Source organism: Panthera onca, chromosome B3 (genome assembly GCF_046562875.1).
Source record: "Panthera onca isolate mPanOnc1 chromosome B3, mPanOnc1 haplotype 2, whole genome shotgun sequence".
NCBI lineage: Eukaryota > Metazoa > Chordata > Mammalia > Carnivora > Felidae > Panthera > Panthera onca.
In genome coordinates, this window is record NC_138344.1 from 126,642,519 (window position 1) to 126,658,894 (window position 16,376).

Below are 16,376 nucleotides of genomic sequence, written 5' to 3' on the forward strand. Positions count from 1 at the left end.
TCCATGCTACAGGGAGGCGTTTATCCAGTCTACTTGTCAAGACCATCAGTGATCAGTTCTATGTCCTCTTCTTACCTGATCTGTCGGCAGCACTTGGCGTAGCTGATTACTTATTCTTCCTAATGCGCTTTCCTTGCTTGGCTTCCCCGGCTACATTTCACTTTCCCTGTCTCTCTTCTTTTTTCCAACCTCACTGGCCACTCCTTGTTTCTCTTCTTTTATGGTTTCTTTTATGATTTTCTTCTTATCTTCCTTTAAAATGAGGGTGCGACATAGCGCATTAGTCCTTGAAACCTCTCCTACCCCCTTTTCATTTCCAGAGTCTCATTACTCTAAGTCCCATCTAATCCTGAAGATGCCCTAATTTATATCTTCCCCCGGTCCTTCCCCACCCTGCTTTTTGTTCCCCCAGCTTTGCTGAGGTATAATTTACAAATAATATTGTATATGTTTATATAACATAGGGGTGCCTGGGTGGCTCAGTTGGTTAAGCATCCGACTTCAACTCAAATCATGATCTTACAGTCGGTGAGTTCGAGCCCCGTGTCAGGCTCTGTGTTGACAGCTCAGAGCCTGAAGCCTGCTTTGGATTCTGTGTCTCCCTTTCTCTCTGTCACTCCCCTACTCATGCTCTGTCTCTGTCTCTCAAAAATAAATAAAGATTAAAAATTAAAAAAAAAATAAAGTATATAACATAATGATTGGACGTACATACATGCGGTGAAATTATTTGATCCTTTCATCATCAGGTCCTCTCGATTCCATTGCCAACATTTATAAAAAATCAGACTACTTGTCTCATCTCCACTTCCAAAAATACATTTATTTTAAAAGTAATGAAACTTATGCATTATGGCCCCTCCGTTGTATAGGGCCTTTCTATCCTTCTGGGGATTCAGGACAAAGGAATCTAGCCATGTGCTAGAGGTACAAAGTGCAGTTAGCACTATAATACATGCCAGAGGTGGACTGGAGGCTGGGAGTAGGGGACAGCATGTTGGCAGCACTCCTTTCTCTAACCACCAAGTCCAGAGCAACACTTGCTCATGGTTGACCTTGACTAGTATCTGGGCCCCACCATTCATTCACTCCAAGGGGAAGGATATGAAGGTATCATGGTTGTTTTATCTGTGGGATAACCATTATAACCAAGGCTTATCCTTGCCCCTCATCCCCTGGGATTGGCCCAGTGGTAGCAATGGTGAGTAGGAGTGAGGAACCCCAGGAGGTAAAGATTAGGCCAAGCTGGACCAGTGTTTGAGGCAGTGGTTTCTCCATGGGTCAAAGGAGGGAAATGAATGGACTAGAGCTTTGAAGGGCTTCTATCCATCAACAGGCACATCCTGGGCAAGAATTGCAGAGGAAATTATGAAACTAAGGGTTATTTTTGTACACTGTCAAAAATAAAAGACAAATTTTGTGTCAACTGGCTACACAAAAGAACAGGTTTTTATTTTTTCAGTGAGAGAATTATCTTTCTATTCTGTCTACTTTAAAAGTATTATATAAGGAGGTGATCAAAAAATGCTTATAGAATATAGGGAAAAAGTAACATAGAAGTTTGTCATGCAGCTAATAATAATAATAATGATGATGATGATAATTTGTACATTCTAAGACTTTTATGATGCCTGTGTTATTTATCAGCTTTTTAACACTTGCAGTATCTTTACTTTTTTCTAAATAAACATTTACTTCTGTACCTGACTTTATAGCAAGAATTTTGTGTATTTTTAGAGAGCTCCACAAAACCCTTATGTATTCCTGTGCATTGCTTCCACCTTATTCCAGATGTCCATCAATCTGTAAACTGGATTAACTCAGGAATCTCCAACCCTCCCTGATTGCCCTGCCCCCTTTTTCCAGTTAATTCACAAAAGAGCAGTTGGAGTGATCATTTCAAACTGTAATCCAGGCCATGCCCCTCTTCTGCTTAAACCCGCCTGTCTTTTCCTGCCTCACTCAGGGTCAAGGCCAAAGTCCTTACACTGGCCTAGCCCATAGCCCACTTAACTCTCTGACCTTATCTGCCCTCCCTCTCGCTCACTCAGCTCCAGTCAGGTTGCTCTCTTAGCTTCTGTGGGAACGTGATAGGCAGGTTCCTGCCTCGAGAATTTCTTCCATGAGTCCCTCTTCCTGGAGGATGCTTCCTAAGATAGGCAGACAGCCTTTTTCCTGACCACCTTAGACTGCTTGTAAACAGCAGTGAGAACTCCCTGATCATCCTGTTGAAAAACTGCCTCCTCACTTCTGACAGGGACTTCTTCTCTTTCTCTGCTTCATTTTTCCATACATTAGCATCTTCTAAAATACTATAACATCAGCTTGAGTATTCATTCATTGCATTTCTCCCTTCATTGCTCCATAAAGGCAAGGATTTTTATCTGGTGTATTCACTCACTATTCTTTCTTCCAGTATCTACACAATGCCTGGCACATAGTTGGCCCTCAATGTTTTATCCATTCACAAATGAATAAATGATTGAATGAATAGTTTATGCTTCCTGAACTCTTGCAGCTCTAAGTTTAGGGTCAGAAATGTCAGTCCTCAATATTGTTTTGGTCCTAAGTATAATAAAAAGTTGTTGAAGGTTTGTGACTGGTTAAGTAACATCATGAGATCATGTTTATGGAGGATGGTTATTGAAACATTTATGGAAGATGGCATGTTTGGGGTAAGACTAGAGATAAGAAGACTAATTGTTGAGGAGTAATGTGATAATGATCTGTACTAAGATAGTAGAAATAAATATTACAGTGTTTGGCACATGAATCCTGAAACTTTCACGAATGATTTTCTAAGGTTTTTTTTATTCTTATTTTTTGTGGCTTTCATCCAAATATTTGACCTTGTGTTGGCAAATCTTAAATTAAAATTGAATAACCAAAGGGTACCCAATGATACCAAAAGGATTCAAATCTAGAATTGGTGGGGTAACATGCCTTCATGAAATATTCTTCCAGAAATAAAAAGTTTAATACATACAGATCCATTAGTTACCAACATGTTAACCTTTGAGGAATACCTGTGGGGAAGCACCTGAGCATTCATCATAAAAGCACAGCCATCCAGTCCATCTGTCTATGAAATGGCAGAGCATCTTCTTATGGGGGATGGGGAAGAATGGCAGTGGGAACAGGAGGTGTTTATCTTTGATTCCCTATGTTTGTGGGTATCTCCTCCCCATAAACTGAAGATAGCAAATTGCTCTTCGCAGATCAAAACACACAGGAGAGGCTGGAGAAAAGGAAAAAAAAAAGAAAAAGAAAAAGAAAACAGATGGAAAAGGAGGAGGAGGTGGTGGAAAGAAATGGAGGGGAAGCAAGCTGACACCTGTTTTCCAGCACAATGATCATTAATGTTATCACATGTGATGCTAGAGCTTTATTTTAAATACCCTGTCTGCTACCTTCTGAGTTAAGTAAATAGTTTTGAATATGCATCTCATTCAAATTAGTTTCCATCACAGTCAGTGGCTGTAGTTAAAGTGACTCGAATAGTTTTTAGTCCTACCAGAAAAACAGCAAAGAAGTATAGGGAATGCTATCCGGTCTTGTTCATTCAGGAACATTTCCTTGTTTCTGGATATAAAGTAGATATATTTAGTACTTTAGTCAGTGCTCCCTGAGAGAGCCACCCGTTAGTATTCTAATAATCATAGAATTATGATTCTACATATGATTCTACAACAACAACAACAATAACTACAGAAGGAAGTGAAGAAAACATTAGGGTAGGCAATAATTTAAAAGATTAGTACTAGTCCCAACAGATTTTTCTGACCAAAAGTCTAGGGATTGGTCGCCAAGTGGAAATTTCTGGATATGTAAGCCATACTTATATCAACTTAGTTTCTTATAAATATAAAGTTGACTGTGTCGTGCTGACTCAGCTATCTGTGGAAATATGTATCAGTTCTAATAATTAAAAGGTTCATCTGTGATACAGCAAGGTTTTTTTGAAATTAGTCTGTATTGATTAGTAAATATTCACAGGCTTCACTGTTATTACAACTATTATACGAATGTAATAATTGTTGCTGAGCACAGCAGTTGGATTCTATTTTCTCTTGATATTTATATGCTTGTTGCAATGAGCATAAGTTAAGTTCTTCCTGTGTGAACACTTGTGTTTCTAAACTAAATATAATCAGTAACTATAGAATTTATTACAGGCTTTTAGTGTAACTGCTTATTTTTAGGATATCGACAAATATACATTTAATTTAAAGTGTATATACTCAGATGAAAATGAGCAACACTGTAAGAATATATTACCATGATGTTAAGAGCCAGAATCTGCTCCATTGCTGTTTCTTGTTAACTTATACAAATTTACTTAATTGACTTGACACCAGTGTCCTCACATACAGAGTGGGAATAATGTTTTGCTAATTGCATAATTCGTTGTTACCCGACGACCCCCTTCCCACGAAAGAAAATAATTACGAAATCTGGACATAATACCAGAAACAGCTACACCGGACAGTGAGCAGCAGCAGACAGACTCGTGGGGAGTACATGCATTGAGAAGGGGAATTGTATAAACAGAATCCTCAATCCTGTGGTCTTAGCCTGGGGCCAAGGATAATTTTTAGGGTATTGGCAGAATGTGTGCTGCCGGTGGTGGAACAGGGGCAGTATTTTGACCTGGGAAATCAGAAACATGAAGCCAGGCAAGTTAGGGCTGCTGAAGAGAGCAGGGAATAATGGGAAGGGACAGAGCCAGACAGATGATCACATATTGTATCACGGACCCCTGAACTATGTATGCATCCATGGTACAGACTCAGAACAGCTGAGGCAGAGGCAAAAGACTGGGTCTGAGATGGGCTTCCACCCAAGAAACAGAGTTTACATTTCAAGTCTGTCTAAGATAATTTCTGCCAAAGTAGGGGAAGCAACACCAATCAGAGAAAAGGACAGATTCTATGCAGAGTGCAATTAAAAATTACCCAGTATATATGAGGAATCAGGAAAGTGGAACACATTTTCAAGAGAAAAAGAAACTGACTCTGAAATGGCCTAGTATTGGAACGAGCAGACATGAGTTTTGAAATGGCTGTTAGTTTTCTTCAAAGAAGAAAAGCGAGATATTCGCCTATGAATGAAAATATAGGAAAAGACAGCAGAGAAATATTAACAATATAATGTAAAAGAACTAAGTGGAAATTCTAGAACTATGAAAGACATACATGGAATTAAAATTTTATTGGGTGGGTTTAACAGCTGAATGGAAATGATAAATGAAAGACTCAGGGACTTGAAGATAAAATAAGAGAATTTATCTAATATGAAGAACACCGAAAAATAAAGATTATAAAAAACCTAACAAAACCTCAGGCCCTTTTAGATTATATCAAATAGTCAAACATGCATGTTATTAGAGTCTTAGAAGGAAAGGAGACATAGAATGAACCAAAAGAAAAATAAAGAAATACTGGTTGAGGATTTCCTAGATTAGAGGAAAATTAGAGATAGAGATTAGAGACAGAAATTTCCACATATAATATTCTTAAAAAAAAGACAAACAAAAAAATGTTGTACTTCAGCACATCCATAAGGTGTCAAATTGTTGAAAGCATCTTGCCCACCCCCTCAAAAAAGGCCAGATCTTAAAATCAAGAGAAAATTAACCCATCACATAGAGTGCATCAATGAAATCAATGATTTGATTAATAATTGACTTCTCATCAGAAATAAATATAACCACTGCAAAAATGGCAACCTACATGTTTTTTCAAGTGCATGTAATGTTTTTAAGGATTGGCCATATGTTCTTCTATAACAAATTCTTAATCAATTCAAAAATATTGATATTATAGATAAAATATTTTCTGAACAAAATTAATTAGAAGTCAATAATAAAATGATACTAGGAAGACTTAAACATTTGGAAAATAAATAACAAACTTCTAAATAGTCCATATGTCAAAGAGGAAATCGCCAGGAAACTTTGAATTCCACAACAATGAAAAAATTCAACAGATAAAAATTAGTAGGGTATAGCTAAAGCAGTGCTAAAAAGAAAATTTATAATTTAAATTCATATGTATTTTTTATAAAGGAAGGTTTAAGGGCACCTGGGTGGCTCAGTTCATTAAGCGTCTGGCTCTTGGTTTCAGCTCAGGTCATGGTCTCATGGTTTGTGAGTTCCAGCTCCCCGATGGGCTCTGCGCTGACAGTGCAGAGCCTTCTTGGTATTCTCTCTCTCTCTCTCTCTCTCTCTCTCTCTCTCTCCCTCTCTCTCCCTCCCTCCCTCCCTCTCTCTCTCTGCCCCTTCTCTGCTCACACTCACTCTTTCTCTCTCTTCAAGTAAATGAATAAACTTTAAGAAAAGGAAGGTTTAAAATAAATCATCTGTGATTATAGTTTAAGAATTATAAAAGGAAGGGGCACCTGGCTTAGCTCAGTCAGTAGAGCATGCAACTCTTCACCTTGGGGTTGTAAGTTGGAGCCCCACATTGGGTGCAGAGATTGCTTAAAAATTAAATCTTAAAAAAAAAAAAAGAATTATAAAAAGAGCAAATTAAACCCAAATAAGTAGAGGGAAGAATATAATATAGATAAGAGCAGGAAATAATGAAATAGACAACAGAAAAATAATGAAAATCACTACCAAAAGCTGAATAAATTTATAAATCTCTAGATTACACTGATGAGTAATCAAGGAAAAATGAAATATATTATCAATATCAGGAAAGGGGCATCAATGCAGATTCTATAAACACTAATGACAATAAGGAAATATTGCAAATAAATTTATGATGATACATTTGACAACTGGATGGAAGGAGCAAAATCCATAAAAAGTAAATTGTACCAAAATAAACCAAAGAATAAATAGAAGCTGAAATATCCATATGTCAATTTAAAAATTAAGTTCATAATTAAAAGTTTTCCCAGAACTAGATGTCTGTGCTAGTAAATTCTGTCAAACAATTTTGAAGGAATATATATATTTTTTCAAAAAGTATCAGAAGGAACACCTGTCTATTTTATAATAGTAATACTGTATTAACCTGATTTAAAAATTAAAGACATTAGAAACATAAAATTATAGGCCAATAACCTTCATGAACACAGACATCAAGAACTTCACAAAATTTTAGCAGACAGGATCTGACAGTCTATAGAGGGGATAAATATATCATACTGACAACGTGAATTTTTTCCAGAGAGTCCAAGTTTTGTTTAATACCTAAAAAAATCAACCAACTTAATAAATAAAATAATCATATGATCATTTCAATAAATGCAGAAGAATTTCACAAAATTCAATACGCACTCATAATAAAAATGCTCAGCAAACTGTGAATGAAAGGAAGCTTTATAAATCTGATAAAGGATAATTATAAACAAACAAAAAAACTACCACTAACATCCAATGTAAAGCTTTCTACTTTACATTAAGGGAAAAAAGCATGGATTTGTATTCCCGACATTTGTATTGAACGTTATGTGGAAATAAGGTAGGGAAATAATAGAAGGCATTGGAAAGGAAGAAGTCCAACTATTTTATTTGTAGACAGTATGATCACGTGTGTTGAAAAAGTAAATATTACTTTTATTCAGGTATTGTGGGTCCAGCAGTTGAGGAGACAGTTGCCATTAAAAAGATAGGTTATGACTCACAATTCCTGAGTACCCAGGCATTCAAGAGACCATAGCAGAGAACATAGGTTGGTCACAGGTAGAGAGAGGGGAATTGAACACAAGGCTTTCCTTGTGGTTTTCTGGGAAGGAAGGGGCAAGGCTGACTGAGGCTTAGTAGGTTTAGAATTGGCTAGTCTGAATAAATTCAGAGGGCACAGGGGAATAGGGGCTGCCCCTAGTTGTTTGATATCAGGCCCTGGGGTGATAAGGACAGAGGAATAGTAGCCTGGAACATAAGAGCCTGATAAGAAGGTTGTTGGAGTAATGGGTTCTGGAATGGCTAGTTTGCATTTACGAGGCATGCTCTGAGGCAAGTCATTTACTATCTCTAGAATCAGCTAACCCTGGCAGAGGCAGTGTCTCCTTGGTTAGTAAAAAAATCAAACAGAGAAAGTAGAAAATATGGTTAATACATTATTTGTAGAAAATCCTAAAGAACCTAAAAAAAATCCTACTAGAATTAATACATGAATTTAACAAGATTTTAGGGCCTACATCCAAAATACAAGAATCCGTTATACGTGTGTGTCTGTGTGTATAAGCAGTAAACAATGAGAACACTATAAAACATCAGTTCCATTTAAAATAGCAAAAACTATATAAGGAATGCTTTAATAAATGATGTCAAATACTGAAAATTCAGTATATTAAGGGAGATTAAAAAGAGCTAAATAAATGGAGAGATATACTGTTTATGAATCAGTACAGCTTATATTATTAAATAGTGATTCTTCTCAAATCCATCTATATATTTACTATAATCTAAATCAAAATTACAGCAGGCCTTTTTCCCCCAAGAAATTCACAAATTGACTCTAAAATTTCTGTCTGGAGGCATAGACAATCTTAAAGCAATTTTAAAAATGGAAAGATTGGATAGCACACTACCTGCTTTCAAGGTTTACTATGAAGCTGCAGTAATTAAGATAGTGTGATATTAGCATAAAGACAAACATATAGTTCATTAGAGCATATAGTTTTACGTCTTCTCATAGAAATACAATTGATTTTCAGTTAAATGCCAAAGTAATTCAGTGAAACAACAGTCGTATCAACAAATGGTTCTAGAGCAATTGAAAATCTTTAAGAATAAGAAAAAATGAATAAGGTAAAGAGGGTGTACCCTTTAGTATAATTACGAAAGTATGTCAGTGGTTGCTTGAGTCTAGGAGTCATAGGAAAAGATGGACAACAAAGGAACTCAGGAAAGTTTTTACAGTGATAAAAATAGTCTATATTTTGATAGTAATGGTATTACTCAACTGTATAAAATTACCAAATTACATCCAATTCTACACTTAAAATAGGTAAATATTATATGTGAATTTTATCTCTATAAATATGGATAAAAATAAGAATAATCATGTCTTACAATTCTGAAATTTACAAATACATAATGCACATAAAAGTGCTTAACTTATAAGTTATTTTACAAATTCAAGGTATTATTATTATGTAATCAAAGTTTCGACTCCTTTTTAATTTTTTTTTTAACATTTATTTATTATTGAGAGACAGAGACAGAGCATGAGTGTGGGAGGAGCAGAAAGAGGGGGAGACACAGAATCTGAAGCAGGCTCCTGGCTCTGAGCTGTCAGCATAGAGCCCAGCGTGGGACTCGAACTCACAAACTGAGATCATGACCTGAGCCAAAGTCGGACACTTGACCGACTGAGCCACCCAGGTGCCCCCAAAGTATCGACTCCTTAATTAGGAAGAATGCATCATTCGCATAAATTGAATGCATCATGTGTCATATCAATTACATACATCATCACATTCATTTGAAATGTTTGTTATTATAACCTTTTTAACAAACAAATTTATAGAGTGTGAATGAAATGAAAAATCAAATGGTCAGTAAACTGCAGAACTATGACTGAAACAAGCCTTCACTCTATAGCTAAGTCTCTCTACTTAGTCATTATGTTTTTGTATTGAAAATGTATCAGGGGCCGCCTGGGTGGCTCAGTCAGTTAAGCATTTGACTTCAGCTCAGGTCATGATCTCACAGTTTGTGAGTTCGAGCCCCGCATCAGGCTCTCTACTGTTAGTGCATTTTCTGTTTTGGATCCTCTGTCCCCCTCTCCCTCTGCCTCTCCCCTGCTCACATTCATATTCTCTCTCTTTCTCTCAAAAATAAATAAACATTAAAAAAAATATATCAGGCTCAAATGCTAGACATGTACAGAAGTACAAATTTTCATAGAAGTCTATCCACAAAAAGTTTTGTGTATGCTAGAATAATTTAAAGATGATCTGGTGAAGAGTGGTTTCCCTATCTTCTGCAAATTTTAAGGGTCATAATAGAATTTATTCAATAATATTTATGTAACATGATACAAAACTAATTCCTCTTGGAATTTAGTACTGAAATCACCTTGATGATCAGAAAAATAGGTGTGTTTATTTTTAATTTAGGAAATAAATAATATTTATGGGGAATATTGTGTGATTTAAAAGCATCTATATTGATATGTGCCTTTAATATGTTATAAATGGTATAGCTGTCATTTTGTCCCATATGATTTTTTTTAACTTAGCTGCCATGAAGTTAAAAAAAAATTCAGTTTTAATAATCATTTAGTCCTAATTTAATGACATACAATCTTTCCATATTGCCTAATTTCATAGGTATTTAATATTTGTCTTATGTGTGATTTAATATTTTATGCAAATGAGTGTACTTTTGAGGCAAGTAAACTATAAACAATAGTAAAATTATAGTAAAAAATAGTTTGAAAAAAGAGATTTGTTTATTAAGTTTAGCTCTTAAAAATTAGCATTATTTTATTATTTTTTATTTTTTTATTTTTAAAAAAAAATTTTTTTTAATGTTAATTTATTTTTGAGACAGGGACAGACAGAGCATGAACGGGGGAGGGTCAGAGAGAGGGAGACACAGAATCTGAAGCAGGCTTCAGGCTCTGAGCTGTCATCACAGAGCCCGACGCGGGGCTTGAACTCACGGACCGTGAGATCATGACCTGAGCCGAAGTCGGCCGCTTAACCAACTGAGCCACCCACGTGCCCCCAAAATTAGCATTATTTTAAACATCAGTATCCTAAATCAGGCCTCTGGTAGTACTTCTTTTCATAAAGTCTACTATACATTATTAAGGCTATTGGAAATAACATTGGGAAGCTGTAATGATATTACATACCAAGAACATATATATCTACACACACATACATATAACCTTCTGGAAACATGTGATTTTTACCAACTGATTCTTTGAAAGTGAGTACATATGTTAAATTTGGATAACATACTCATATTCACTTTAATTACTTATCTCAATTACTTAACATACATATGTTATATAAATAACACATAAACCAAATCTCTTTCATGAATTGTAAAAGGAAGAGTAAAACAACTACTTAGTGACATTGGTTTCTGAGTAAATATTCAGAGAAATGCATGAGGTTCTTCTCTATTTGGTAAAGTCTGGAAATAAATATATACATATGAAGTATTATGATATAGAAAAAATTCCTGGAGCAGAAAATTAATATGCATATCATGTACATATGAAGATGTTCATGGAGATTGTTTCAAATTTAATTCAGGTGTATGGGTCATTTTCCCAAAGAATTATCCAGTACATATTAATTTGTGTGGCATTGGTAAATTCATAGAATAGATACACTGATTTTTAAAAGAGAACACACACACACACACACACACACACACACACACACACAGATGGTTTGTATTATTATATCAAGAAAAAAAAAAGGTAGAGTGAACTAATATTGACTATTCTTTACATGCTATATGCATTGTGTAGCTATTTAAATTAAATATTTCCATTTCCTCCTCATGGGATGAGCCTAAATTTCAATCATTATTTTTTCAAGTTTCAAAGCAAACACTTTAAGAGCAAATAAAATACTTGCTTTTGTTTCTAAATACACTGAATTGAATTTGATATTTTATTGATTAAACAAAATTAGAAGCATGAGCCACAGGCTCATCATTGATATTTGTCATTTCATTGAAGAGCACCAAAGTGGTAAAACATAGAATGTTCCCAGTGAAAAAGGGGTCAACAAATCAGTTTTTGCCTCCACTGTGGCAGAAAAATATGTACTGGTGCTAACCATCATTTAGATGTGCTTCAGATCAAGCTCTTGGATATCTCGGTGTCTAGTACCTTGAAATTGTGGCAGTGCACCACCTGTGTATGCAGCCATGATGTTCACAAACCTATCTGGAGAGATCACATGTTGGTGAGATATTTGATCTCCTCTTGTGCGGCTTGTCATAGTATGTTCTTGATCTGATCAGGGAAATCTTTTGTCACTGTAGAAACTAATAATTTATTCTATCATGTATATCCTATTGTTTAGAAAATACTCCTTGATAGGAAGATTACTTGCATGATGGCATTTCCAGGTTGGTCATTTGGTTGGTGAATCTTTCCTTTCAGATACCCAGCTTTGAATTTGGAATGTTGTTGCTGTGAGGTCTGAATATGCCCCTGTAAAATTTATATACTGAATTCCAACTCCCAAAAGTGATGGTATTAGGAGTTGAGGTCTTTGGAGGTGCTTAAGTCATAAGGGAAGAAAAGAACCATCATGAATAGGATTAGTGCCTTTATAAAAGAGACCCCAGAGAGAAATCCCTACCCCTTCCACCATGTGAAGACACAAGTAGAAGTCTGTGACCTGGAAGAAGGCTCTCACCCATCCATGCTGGCACCTTGATCTTGGACTTCCAGCCTCCAAAACTCTGAGAAATAAACCTCTGTTGTTTATGATCTACCCAGTCTCTGGTATTTTGATATAGCAGCCAGAATGAACAAAGACGGTTGTTATCCTGACCAGTTTCAATTGATGGTAATTGAAAGATGAAACTAACTCTATGTGTTGGAGTCTTCATATGCTACCATGAAGATTTGAGTATTTGAAAAATTACCTTGCTATCTCTAGAGGTTGGGTCTAAGGGTCCACAGGAGAATGAAAATGACTTCTCTAGAACTCATGAACAAATTTGCTTCTTTTCAAAATCAGAAGGTGTGAGACTGAGAAAAGCCAGGTCTCTTGGACAAATATCCTAATCCTACCCCTGTGCTGGAGTCATTACAAGAGGTCTGTTGTTAGAGTGCAAGTGGGGCTGAGAATGAGAGCTGTTGCCAGGCACTGCTCTCTAGGAAGCCCAACTAAGACCATGGGAAAACAAAACCATTTCCAAAGATCACAGGCTTTGAATTAAGGGAACCCAAAGCAAAACACAGAGTGGTGTGAAAGTTATGAACTGAGAGGGCTCCGCTGGCTTCATGTGGGTGGTGGGAGCTGGTCTGACCAGTGCATTCCCCGCACTCAGGCCAAACACCTTGTTCCCCTCTAACAAGTACGACGATCATTTGGATTTCCAACATAGTTGGCGTTTTCAGTTACGTGTTAACCACTCTTTAACTAGCAAAGTAAGAGGGCAGGGGAAAACTCTGAGGGTGAGAAATTCTCAGAAGATGTTAACTTTTAAAACACAATTAATGATGCTAATTTTAAGTCAAAATGGCTTTTAATTATTGATGTCACTATGGTCCCAACCCTACAGATTTCAGTCATTCTGTAAACACATTCCTCTAGATTTGGCCTCAGAATCCCTGTGGGCTAGAAACTGCTAGATGGAATTTCTAATTAAAAAAATAGAAAGGGCTCCCAGCAATTTAACCCCACGTTCCCTCGTCAAACATTTACCCTCACACTCCCTCTTATAAGTGCCCCTAAAGTCTCTTACTCATATTGACAACTTGTACTTGACAGCACCCATGAAAGACCTGACAGCTTTCCTCCAAAAGCAACACCCTCCATACTGACATTGCTTCAACACCTTGAAATTTACCCTTCAGACTGAAAGGTTCCATACATAGTGATTAATACAATTCACAAAGGATCTATTTTTAAAAGGATTGTGCACTTGGGTGATAGTTGCTAAAGTAATATTCTTTTGCTTTGGGTCAAGGCTGAAGAGAATTTTGAGTTCATGAAACCCTTATGTATTTACACAGGTGTGGAGCCCATACACATTCTATACACGTTTCTTTGCCTCTTTGTGGCTTCTCTTTGTCTCTTCTTCTTTCTTCTGGTCTGCCTCTGTGTGCCTCTCTTATATTCTAGCTCTCTTCTTATCTTATATTCTAGCTCTATTCTTATTAAGTTATTTTAATGTCAGCGAAAGTTCTGGGAAACTCACACTGGAAACTACCGTCAGTACGTTTTCTGATTCCACATTCCTCTTGCCAAGGTGACTGATATTAAAATGGCTCCATTATGTCTGTTGACAAGTTGGTCCATCAAGACTTTTTCTGACTTGTCTAGAATGTCTCACAGGTAGCTAATAAAAGAGAAGTAAAAAATGTATATCTTTCAATGACACCTCTTCAATTTGGTTTTGGTCCTTGAATAGAGCCAATGGAATATTTGATATCTAAATCACAACTCTCTCCATTGTGGGATTCCCTGTTGTTGGGTTTTTTCCTTTTTCTGATTTTCAGTAATTAAATATATTCATTACATACTTAGGAGAATAACTGTAGGAGACTTGAAGAACTGCTTAATAAGTGAAATATTAATATTTACATTACTTTGAATTCATTTAGGAAATTATGTCCTGATCATTTTGCTGTAGAAAACCTAATGTATTTTTATTTCAATATTTGTTAATTTATAAAATAAAACTTACTTCAGCTAATCAAAACTTAAAAAAGACAACTCCCTTTGTTCTTTACCAATATATTTCCCTCAAACCCAAAGCCAAGCGAAGTATCCTTTCTGTGGTATGCCCATTAGCTGATGCAATAGAGATAGGGATTGAAGAAAATATGTGGTATCATAGTCTGGATAGGATTTAAAAATAAATTAAAAGCCCTCTATTCATTCCTGAGGGGTTGTGGAACTTCAAGAAAAGATATTACTGTCATAAAACTAAGGAAGCTCTAATTTTATATGAATAGTTCACTCTTAAAATGGGTCTGATTTTTCCTTAGTACTTTGTACTGCTCTTATAATAATTTCTGTTACCACCTGTTCTTTCTGTGTAGGCCTTTTAGACAATGAGCACATAAAGAAAACTGTGCCAATTAGGGGCTGCTGTGCACAGCCTATTTTATTAATAGAGAATCCCAATTAAAATGGGTGTTATTTATTCTGTTTTGCTATTATTGCAAATTGCATTAATGAAGATTGACCCTTTGTAAATTTCACATTTTTCCTAAGCACTGATTTTCCTCAATAAGCTCAAAGATTGGTGTTCTTGACTTAGACAAAAGGAGATTCTAAAGCTTAGCCACAGTTCAAGAAGTGACTTATGCTTGAATAGTATCTCAATCATAAATAAAGGATTCTCAAATAGAAGGTTATAATTATATGTTTTTTTTCATTATCTCTGTATAGAGCTCTAGATATTTGAGACTGTTAACTACCACTGATAAAATGACCTAGATTAAAAAAAAAAAAATTCCACTGTTGAGCCCTGATTGTTGAATACACAATGCAAAGTAGAAATGTTTAATTTCCTCAGTGGATATAGCCTAATAAAATCACCAAGGCTTTAAGGGATACCTAATTTATAAATTAACCAGCTACATATATTCTAGAAATAGAAATTTCTTGACCTTTTATGTTTGGCATTTTGTATATGTCTGGATTAATTTGAACAGGTTTGGCTTTATGCTTCTTCCATACTAATCTTCCTTTGCAGAATAATCAAAACAGAAAAAAAATCCCCTCAGTACCTTAAATGACCCTAGGTTTTTCCAGTGGAAATTCACCTGCAGCAGCTTAGAGATGAAAAATGGTAGACTGCTGCCGAATTTTAATTATTCTTTGGATATTTTTAAATGCAATTAATAAATATAAGAAATTTTTTAAAGAGTGAGAAAGGAAGAGGGAAACCAAGGTTTTTTTTTTTTTATTGGTATGTAGCAATTTATTTCAGCATAATCTATTTCTATATATTATTTCCATTATTAGATAATATGAGGAATTTTTACTTGATTTTTCAAACTATTTAATTTGAATAATCTTTAGTTCCTGGGGATTGTTATAGATGTAGAATGCTGTAAGCTTATTTCAAAATGCCATAATTTTGAGAGATTATCATCATATTTCATAATGAACATTACAACATAAATTAGAAAACTATATTTGCAGGCTTGCCTAGAGACGTGCACACATTTAGAGCAAGGAGTTTGAAAACTACTAACCTATTTTTTCCTAAAAATTATTTTATTTAAGGGCAATCAGCACAACCTGATAGAATCAGCTTACTCTATACCTAGAATGTTCCCAAATCCAAGAAATAGGTTTTGGACCTACAAAGTCATAGACCCATTAAACTAATGTGTATCCAAAACAGTTTCAAATATTAAATAGAAAGATATAGACTGGATTTGAGCCAACAGATATATGTTTTGGATTCTAGCCTTTCCTCTCATTAATCTTTTAAGCTACCTTCTTCTTCATGTATAAATAAGGATAACTGTAGTCATCCCATAAAATGGAAGTAAGGAATAAATGAGATAATGTATTGAAAGTGGTTTTTAAAATTTTTTTTATATTTATTTATTTTTGAGAGACAGAGACAGAGCACAAGTTGGGGAGGGGCAGAGAGAGAAGGAGACACAAAATCCGAAGCAGGCTCCGGGCTCCAAGTTGTCAGCACAGAGCCCGATGCGGGACTCGAACCCACAAACCGTGCGATCATG